Source organism: Musa acuminata, unplaced genomic scaffold, assembly GCF_036884655.1.
Source record: "Musa acuminata AAA Group cultivar baxijiao unplaced genomic scaffold, Cavendish_Baxijiao_AAA HiC_scaffold_514, whole genome shotgun sequence".
Taxonomy (NCBI): domain Eukaryota; kingdom Viridiplantae; phylum Streptophyta; class Magnoliopsida; order Zingiberales; family Musaceae; genus Musa; species Musa acuminata.
This window is the reverse complement of record NW_027020759.1, coordinates 15,001-25,000: the sequence shown is the minus strand read 5'-3', so window position 1 is coordinate 25,000 and position 10,000 is coordinate 15,001.

Sequence of the window (10,000 nt, the reverse complement as noted above, 5' to 3'; positions counted from 1 at the left end):
GGGCTGGATGGGGCTTTCGTATAGCAGGGACGGTGCTGCCTCACGCTTCGCTCGCTGTTCGCCGCTCGCCGCTCGCTCGCGCAGCCAAAAATGACCAGTTTTGGCCCGTTTTTGGGCTGTTTTGGCCTGTTTATGGTCCGTTCTTGCGTGGTGCGGTGACCGTCGTGAGCGGAGCAAAACGTCAGCCATCTCAGCACCCTGGAACCCCCCGGGTGGCACAGGGCTGGATGGGGCTTTCGTATATAGCAGGGACGGTGCTGCCTCTCGCTTCGCTCGCTGTCCGCCGCTCGCCGCTCGCTCGCGCAGCCAAAAATGGCCAGTTTTGGCCCGTTTTTGGGCCGTTTTAGCCAGTTTTTGGCCTGTTCTTGCATTGCGCGGTGACCGTCGAGAGCGGAGCAAAACGTCAGCCATCTCAGCACCCTGGAACCCCCCGGGTGGCACAGGGCTGGATGGGGCTTTCGTATATAGCAGGGACGGTGCTGCCTCTCGCTTCGCTCGCTGTCCGCCGCTCGCCGCTCGCTCGCGCAGCCAAAAATGGCCAGTTTTGGCCCGTTTTTGGGCCGTTTTAGCCAGTTTTTGGCCTGTTCTTGCATTGCGCGGTGACCGTCGAGAGCGGAGCAAAACGTCAGCCATCTCAGCACCCTGGAACCCCCCGGGTGGCACAGGGCTGGATGGGGCTTTCGTATAGCAGGGACGGTGCTGCCTCTCGCTTCGCTCGCTGTCCGCCGCTCGCCGCTCGCTCGTGCAGCCAAAAATGGCCAGTTTTGGCCCGTTTTTGGGCCGTTTTGGCCAGTTTTTGGCCTGTTCTTGCATTGCGCGGTGACCGTCGAGAGCGGAGCAAAACGTCAGCCATCTCAGCACCCTGGAACCCCCCGGGTGGCACAGGGCTGGATGGGGCTTTCGTATAGCAGGGACGGTGCTGCCTCTCGCTTCGCTCGCTGTCCGCCGCTCGCCGCTCGCTCGTGCAGCCAAAAATGGCCAGTTTTGGCCCGTTTTTGGGCCGTTTTGGCCAGTTTTTGGCCTGTTCTTGCATTGCGCGGTGACCGTCGAGAGCGGAGCAAAACGTCAGCCATCTCAGCACCCTGGAACCCCCCGGGTGGCACAGGGCTGGATGGGGCTTTCGTATAGCAGGGACGGTGCTGCCTCTCGCTTCGCTCGCTGTCCGACGCTCGCCGCTCGCTCGTGCAGCCAAAAATGGCCAGTTTTGGCCCGTTTTTGGGCCGTTTTGGCCAGTTTTTGGCCTGTTCTTGCATTGCGCGGTGACCGTCGAGAGCGGAGCAAAACGTCAGCCATCTCAGCACCCTGGAACCCCCCGGGTGGCACAGGGCTGGATGGGGCTTTCGTATAGCAGGGACGGTGCTGCCTCTCGCTTCGCTCGCTGTCCGCCGCTCGCCGCTCGCTCGTGCAGCCAAAAATGGCCAGTTTTGGCCCGTTTTTGGGCCGTTTTGGCCAGTTTTTGGCCTGTTCTTGCATTGCGCGGTGACCGTCGAGAGCGGAGCAAAACGTCAGCCATCTCAGCACCCTGGAACCCCCCGGGTGGCACAGGGCTGGATGGGGCTTTCGTATAGCAGGGACGGTGCTGCCTCTCGCTTCGCTCGCTGTCCGCCGCTCGCCGCTCGCTCGTGCAGCCAAAAATGGCCAGTTTTGGCCCGTTTTTGGGCCGTTTTGGCCAGTTTTTGGCCTGTTCTTGCATTGCGCGGTGACCGTCGAGAGCGGAGCAAAACGTCAGCCATCTCAGCACCCTGGAACCCCCCGGGTGGCACAGGGCTGGATGGGGCTTTCGTATAGCAGGGACGGTGCTGCCTCTCGCTTCGCTCGCTGTCCGCCGCTCGCCGCTCGCTCGTGCAGCCAAAAATGGCCAGTTTTGGCCCGTTTTTGGGCCGTTTTGGCCAGTTTTTGGCCTGTTCTTGCATTGCGCGGTGACCGTCGAGAGCGGAGCAAAACGTCAGCCATCTCAGCACCCTGGAACCCCCCGGGTGGCACAGGGCTGGATGGGGCTTTCGTATAGCAGGGACGGTGCTGCCTCTCGCTTCGCTCGCTGTCCGCCGCTCGCCGCTCGCTCGTGCAGCCAAAAATGGCCAGTTTTGGCCCGTTTTTGGGCCGTTTTGGCCAGTTTTTGGCCTGTTCTTGCATTGCGCGGTGACCGTCGAGAGCGGAGCAAAACGTCAGCCATCTCAGCACCCTGGAACCCCCCGGGTGGCACAGGGCTGGATGGGGCTTTCGTATAGCAGGGACGGTGCTGCCTCTCGCTTCGCTCGCTGTCCGCCGCTCGCCGCTCGCTCGTGCAGCCAAAAATGGCCAGTTTTGGCCCGTTTTTGGGCCGTTTTGGCCAGTTTTTGGCCTGTTCTTGCATTGCGCGGTGACCGTCGAGAGCGGAGCAAAACGTCAGCCATCTCAGCACCCTGGAACCCCCCGGGTGGCACAGGGCTGGATGGGGCTTTCGTATAGCAGGGACGGTGCTGCCTCTCGCTTCGCTCGCTGTCCGCCGCTCGCCGCTCGCTCGCGCAGCCAAAAATGGCCAGTTTTGGCCCGTTTTTGGGCCGTTTTGGCCAGTTTTTGGCCTGTTCTTGCATTGCGCGGTGACCGTCGAGAGCGGAGCAAAACGTCAGCCATCTCAGCACCCTGGAACCCCCCGGGTGGCACAGGGCTGGATGGGGCTTTCGTATAGCAGGGACGGTGCTGCCTCTCGCTTCGCTCGCTGTCCGCCGCTCGCCGCTCGCTCGTGCAGCCAAAAATGGCCAGTTTTGGCCCGTTTTTGGGCCGTTTTGGCCAGTTTTTGGCCTGTTCTTGCATTGCGCGGTGACCGTCGAGAGCGGAGCAAAACGTCAGCCATCTCAGCACCCTGGAACCCCCCCCGGGTGGCACAGGGCTGGATGGGGCTTTCGTATAGCAGGGACGGTGCTGCCTCTCGCTTCGCTCGCTGTCCGCCGCTCGCCGCTCGCTCGTGCAGCCAAAAATGGCCAGTTTTGGCCCGTTTTTGGGCCGTTTTGGCCAGTTTTTGGCCTGTTCTTGCATTGCGCGGTGACCGTCGAGAGCGGAGCAAAACGTCAGCCATCTCAGCACCCTGGAACCCCCCGGGTGGCACAGGGCTGGATGGGGCTTTCGTATAGCAGGGACGGTGCTGCCTCTCGCTTCGCTCGCTGTCCGCCGCTCGCCGCTCGCTCGTGCAGCCAAAAATGGCCAGTTTTGGCCCGTTTTTGGGCCGTTTTGGCCAGTTTTTGGCCTGTTCTTGCATTGCGCGGTGACCGTCGAGAGCGGAGCAAAACGTCAGCCATCTCAGCACCCTGGAACCCCCCGGGTGGCACAGGGCTGGATGGGGCTTTCGTATAGCAGGGACGGTGCTGCCTCTCGCTTCGCTCGCTGTCCGCCGCTCGCCGCTCGCTCGCGCAGCCAAAAATGGCCAGTTTTGGCCCGTTTTTGGGCCGTTTTGGCCAGTTTTTGGCCTGTTCTTGCATTGCGCGGTGACCGTCGAGAGCGGAGCAAAACGTCAGCCATCTCAGCACCCTGGAACCCCCCGGGTGGCACAGGGCTGGATGGGGCTTTCGTATAGCAGGGACGGTGCTGCCTCTCGCTTCGCTCGCTGTCCGCCGCTCGCCGCTCGCTCGTGCAGCCAAAAATGGCCAGTTTTGGCCCGTTTTTGGGCCGTTTTGGCCAGTTTTTGGCCTGTTCTTGCATTGCGCGGTGACCGTCGAGAGCGGAGCAAAACGTCAGCCATCTCAGCACCCTGGAACCCCCCGGGTGGCACAGGGCTGGATGGGGCTTTCGTATAGCAGGGACGGTGCTGCCTCTCGCTTCGCTCGCTGTCCGCCGCTCGCCGCTCGCTCGTGCAGCCAAAAATGGCCAGTTTTGGCCCGTTTTTGGGCCGTTTTGGCCAGTTTTTGGCCTGTTCTTGCATTGCGCGGTGACCGTCGAGAGCGGAGCAAAACGTCAGCCATCTCAGCACCCTGGAACCCCCCGGGTGGCACAGGGCTGGATGGGGCTTTCGTATAGCAGGGACGGTGCTGCCTCTCGCTTCGCTCGCTGTCCGCCGCTCGCCGCTCGCTCGTGCAGCCAAAAATGGCCAGTTTTGGCCCGTTTTTGGGCCGTTTTGGCCAGTTTTTGGCCTGTTCTTGCATTGCGCGGTGACCGTCGAGAGCGGAGCAAAACGTCAGCCATCTCAGCACCCTGGAACCCCCCGGGTGGCACAGGGCTGGATGGGGCTTTCGTATAGCAGGGACGGTGCTGCCTCTCGCTTCGCTCGCTGTCCGCCGCTCGCCGCTCGCTCGCGCAGCCAAAAATGGCCAGTTTTGGCCCGTTTTTGGGCCGTTTTGGCCAGTTTTTGGCCTGTTCTTGCATTGCGCGGTGACCGTCGAGAGCGGAGCAAAACGTCAGCCATCTCAGCACCCTGGAACCCCCCGGGTGGCACAGGGCTGGATGGGGCTTTCGTATAGCAGGGACGGTGCTGCCTCTCGCTTCGCTCGCTGTCCGCCGCTCGCCGCTCGCGCAGCCAAAAATGGCCAGTTTTGGCCCGTTTTTGGGCCGTTTTGGCCAGTTTTTGGCCTGTTCTTGCATTGCGCGGTGACCGTCGAGAGCGGAGCAAAACGTCAGCCATCTCAGCACCCTGGAACCCCCCGGGTGGCACAGGGCTGGATGGGGCTTTCGTATAGCAGGGACGGTGCTGCCTCTCGCTTCGCTCGCTGTTCGCCGCTCGCCGCTCGCTCGCGCAGCCAAAAATGGCCAGTTTTGGCCCGTTTTTGGGCTGTTTTGGCCAGTTTTTGGCCTGTTCTTGCGTGGTGCGGTGACCGTCGTGAGCGGAGCAAAACGTCAGCCATCTCAGCACCCTGGAACCCCCCGGGTGGCACAGGGCTGGATGGGGCTTTCGTATAGCAGGGACGGTGCTGCCTCTCGCTTCGCTCGCTGTTCGCCGCTCGCCGCTCGCTCGCGCAGCCAAAAATGGCCAGTTTTGGCCCGTTTTTGGGCTGTTTTGGCCTGTTTTTGGGCTGTTCTTGTGTGGCGCGGTGACCGTCGTGAGCGGAGCAAAATGTCAGCCATCTCAGCACCCTGGAACCCCCCGGGTGGCACAGGGCTGGATGGGGCTTTCGTATAGCAGGGACGGTGCTGCCTCGCGCTTCGCTCGCTGTTCGCCGCTCTCCGCTCGCTCGCGCAGCAAAAAATGGCCAGTTTTGGCCCGTTTTTGGGCTGTTTTGGCCAGTTTTTGGCCTGTTCTTGCGTGCCGCGGCGACCGTCGTGAGCGGAGCAAAACGTCAGCCATCTCAGCACCCTGGAACCCCCCGGGTGGCACAGGGCTGGATGGGGCTTTCGTATAGCAGGGACGGTGCTGCCTCTCGCTTCGCTCGCTGTCCGCCGCTCGCTGCTCGCTCGCGCAGCCAAAAATGGCCAGTTTTGGCCCGTTTTTGGGCTGTTTTGGCCTGTTTTTGGGCTGTTCTTGTGTGCCGCGGCGACCGTCGTGAGCGGAGCAAAATGTCAGCCATCTCAGCACCCTGGAACCCCCCGGGTGGCACAGGGCTGGATGGGGCTTTCGTATAGCAGGGACGGTGCTGCCTCTCGCTTCGCTCGCTGTCCGCCGCTCGCCGCTCGCTCGCGCAGCCAAAAATGGCCAGTTTTGGCCCGTTTTTGGGCCGTTTTGGCCAGTTTTTGGCCTGTTCTTGCGTTGCGCGGTGACCGTCGAGAGCGGAGCAAAACGTCAGCCATCTCAGCACCCTGGAACCCCCCGGGTGGCACAGGGCTGGATGGGGCTTTCGTATAGCAGGGACGGTGCTGCCTCTCGCTTCGCTCGCTGTCCGCCGCTCGCCGCTCGCTCGTGCAGCCAAAAATGGCCAGTTTTGGCCCGTTTTTGGGCCGTTTTGGCCAGTTTTTGGCCTGTCCTTGCATTGCGCGGTGACCGTCGAGAGCGGAGCAAAACGTCAGCCATCTCAGCACCCTGGAACCCCCCGGGTGGCACAGGGCTGGATGGGGCTTTCGTATAGCAGGGACGGTGCTGCCTCTCGCTTCGCTCGCTGTCCGCCGCTCGCCGCTCGCTCGTGCAGCCAAAAATGGCCAGTTTTGGCCCGTTTTTGGGCCGTTTTGGCCAGTTTTTGGCCTGTTCTTGCATTGCGCGGTGACCGTCGAGAGCGGAGCAAAACGTCAGCCATCTCAGCACCCTGGAACCCCCCGGGTGGCACAGGGCTGGATGGGGCTTTCGTATAGCAGGGACGGTGCTGCCTCTCGCTTCGCTCGCTGTCCGCCGCTCGCCGCTCGCTCGTGCAGCCAAAAATGGCCAGTTTTGGCCCGTTTTTGGGCCGTTTTGGCCAGTTTTTGGCCTGTTCTTGCATTGCGCGGTGACCGTCGAGAGCGGAGCAAAACGTCAGCCATCTCAGCACCCTGGAACCCCCCGGGTGGCACAGGGCTGGATGGGGCTTTCGTATAGCAGGGACGGTGCTGCCTCTCGCTTCGCTCGCTGTCCGCCGCTCGCCGCTCGCTCGTGCAGCCAAAAATGGCCAGTTTTGGCCCGTTTTTGGGCCGTTTTGGCCAGTTTTTGGCCTGTTCTTGCATTGCGCGGTGACCGTCGAGAGCGGAGCAAAACGTCAGCCATCTCAGCACCCTGGAACCCCCCGGGTGGCACAGGGCTGGATGGGGCTTTCGTATAGCAGGGACGGTGCTGCCTCTCGCTTCGCTCGCTGTCCGCCGCTCGCCGCTCGCTCGCGCAGCCAAAAATGGCCAGTTTTGGCCCGTTTTTGGGCCGTTTTGGCCAGTTTTTGGCCTGTTCTTGCATTGCGCGGTGACCGTCGAGAGCGGAGCAAAACGTCAGCCATCTCAGCACCCTGGAACCCCCCGGGTGGCACAGGGCTGGATGGGGCTTTCGTATAGCAGGGACGGTGCTGCCTCTCGCTTCGCTCGCTGTCCGCCGCTCGCCGCTCGCTCGTGCAGCCAAAAATGGCCAGTTTTGGCCCGTTTTTGGGCCGTTTTGGCCAGTTTTTGGCCTGTTCTTGCATTGCGCGGTGACCGTCGAGAGCGGAGCAAAACGTCAGCCATCTCAGCACCCTGGAACCCCCCCCGGGTGGCACAGGGCTGGATGGGGCTTTCGTATAGCAGGGACGGTGCTGCCTCTCGCTTCGCTCGCTGTCCGCCGCTCGCCGCTCGCTCGTGCAGCCAAAAATGGCCAGTTTTGGCCCGTTTTTGGGCCGTTTTGGCCAGTTTTTGGCCTGTTCTTGCATTGCGCGGTGACCGTCGAGAGCGGAGCAAAACGTCAGCCATCTCAGCACCCTGGAACCCCCCGGGTGGCACAGGGCTGGATGGGGCTTTCGTATAGCAGGGACGGTGCTGCCTCTCGCTTCGCTCGCTGTCCGCCGCTCGCCGCTCGCTCGTGCAGCCAAAAATGGCCAGTTTTGGCCCGTTTTTGGGCCGTTTTGGCCAGTTTTTGGCCTGTTCTTGCATTGCGCGGTGACCGTCGAGAGCGGAGCAAAACGTCAGCCATCTCAGCACCCTGGAACCCCCCGGGTGGCACAGGGCTGGATGGGGCTTTCGTATAGCAGGGACGGTGCTGCCTCTCGCTTCGCTCGCTGTCCGCCGCTCGCCGCTCGCTCGCGCAGCCAAAAATGGCCAGTTTTGGCCCGTTTTTGGGCCGTTTTGGCCAGTTTTTGGCCTGTTCTTGCATTGCGCGGTGACCGTCGAGAGCGGAGCAAAACGTCAGCCATCTCAGCACCCTGGAACCCCCCGGGTGGCACAGGGCTGGATGGGGCTTTCGTATAGCAGGGACGGTGCTGCCTCTCGCTTCGCTCGCTGTCCGCCGCTCGCCGCTCGCTCGTGCAGCCAAAAATGGCCAGTTTTGGCCCGTTTTTGGGCCGTTTTGGCCAGTTTTTGGCCTGTTCTTGCATTGCGCGGTGACCGTCGAGAGCGGAGCAAAACGTCAGCCATCTCAGCACCCTGGAACCCCCCGGGTGGCACAGGGCTGGATGGGGCTTTCGTATAGCAGGGACGGTGCTGCCTCTCGCTTCGCTCGCTGTCCGCCGCTCGCCGCTCGCTCGTGCAGCCAAAAATGGCCAGTTTTGGCCCGTTTTTGGGCCGTTTTGGCCAGTTTTTGGCCTGTTCTTGCATTGCGCGGTGACCGTCGAGAGCGGAGCAAAACGTCAGCCATCTCAGCACCCTGGAACCCCCCGGGTGGCACAGGGCTGGATGGGGCTTTCGTATAGCAGGGACGGTGCTGCCTCTCGCTTCGCTCGCTGTCCGCCGCTCGCCGCTCGCTCGTGCAGCCAAAAATGGCCAGTTTTGGCCCGTTTTTGGGCCGTTTTGGCCAGTTTTTGGCCTGTTCTTGCATTGCGCGGTGACCGTCGAGAGCGGAGCAAAACGTCAGCCATCTCAGCACCCTGGAACCCCCCGGGTGGCACAGGGCTGGATGGGGCTTTCGTATAGCAGGGACGGTGCTGCCTCTCGCTTCGCTCGCTGTCCGCCGCTCGCCGCTCGCTCGCGCAGCCAAAAATGGCCAGTTTTGGCCCGTTTTTGGGCCGTTTTGGCCAGTTTTTGGCCTGTTCTTGCATTGCGCGGTGACCGTCGAGAGCGGAGCAAAACGTCAGCCATCTCAGCACCCTGGAACCCCCCGGGTGGCACAGGGCTGGATGGGGCTTTCGTATAGCAGGGACGGTGCTGCCTCTCGCTTCGCTCGCTGTCCGCCGCTCGCCGCTCGCGCAGCCAAAAATGGCCAGTTTTGGCCCGTTTTTGGGCCGTTTTGGCCAGTTTTTGGCCTGTTCTTGCATTGCGCGGTGACCGTCGAGAGCGGAGCAAAACGTCAGCCATCTCAGCACCCTGGAACCCCCCGGGTGGCACAGGGCTGGATGGGGCTTTCGTATAGCAGGGACGGTGCTGCCTCTCGCTTCGCTCGCTGTTCGCCGCTCGCCGCTCGCTCGCGCAGCCAAAAATGGCCAGTTTTGGCCCGTTTTTGGGCTGTTTTGGCCAGTTTTTGGCCTGTTCTTGCGTGGTGCGGTGACCGTCGTGAGCGGAGCAAAACGTCAGCCATCTCAGCACCCTGGAACCCCCCGGGTGGCACAGGGCTGGATGGGGCTTTCGTATAGCAGGGACGGTGCTGCCTCTCGCTTCGCTCGCTGTTCGCCGCTCGCCGCTCGCTCGCGCAGCCAAAAATGGCCAGTTTTGGCCCGTTTTTGGGCTGTTTTGGCCTGTTTTTGGGCTGTTCTTGTGTGGCGCGGTGACCGTCGTGAGCGGAGCAAAATGTCAGCCATCTCAGCACCCTGGAACCCCCCGGGTGGCACAGGGCTGGATGGGGCTTTCGTATAGCAGGGACGGTGCTGCCTCGCGCTTCGCTCGCTGTTCGCCGCTCTCCGCTCGCTCGCGCAGCAAAAAATGGCCAGTTTTGGCCCGTTTTTGGGCTGTTTTGGCCAGTTTTTGGCCTGTTCTTGCGTGCCGCGGCGACCGTCGTGAGCGGAGCAAAACGTCAGCCATCTCAGCACCCTGGAACCCCCCGGGTGGCACAGGGCTGGATGGGGCTTTCGTATAGCAGGGACGGTGCTGCCTCTCGCTTCGCTCGCTGTCCGCCGCTCGCTGCTCGCTCGCGCAGCCAAAAATGGCCAGTTTTGGCCCGTTTTTGGGCTGTTTTGGCCTGTTTTTGGGCTGTTCTTGTGTGCCGCGGCGACCGTCGTGAGCGGAGCAAAATGTCAGCCATCTCAGCACCCTGGAACCCCCCGGGTGGCACAGGGCTGGATGGGGCTTTCGTATAGCAGGGACGGTGCTGCCTCTCGCTTCGCTCGCTGTCCGCCGCTCGCCGCTCGCTCGCGCAGCCAAAAATGGCCAGTTTTGGCCCGTTTTTGGGCCGTTTTGGCCAGTTTTTGGCCTGTTCTTGCGTTGCGCGGTGACCGTCGAGAGCGGAGCAAAACGTCAGCCATCTCAGCACCCTGGAACCCCCCGGGTGGCACAGGGCTGGATGGGGCTTTCGTATAGCAGGGACGGTGCTGCCTCTCGCTTCGCTCGCTGTCCGCCGCTCGCCGCTCGCTCGCGCAGCCAAAAATGGCCAGTT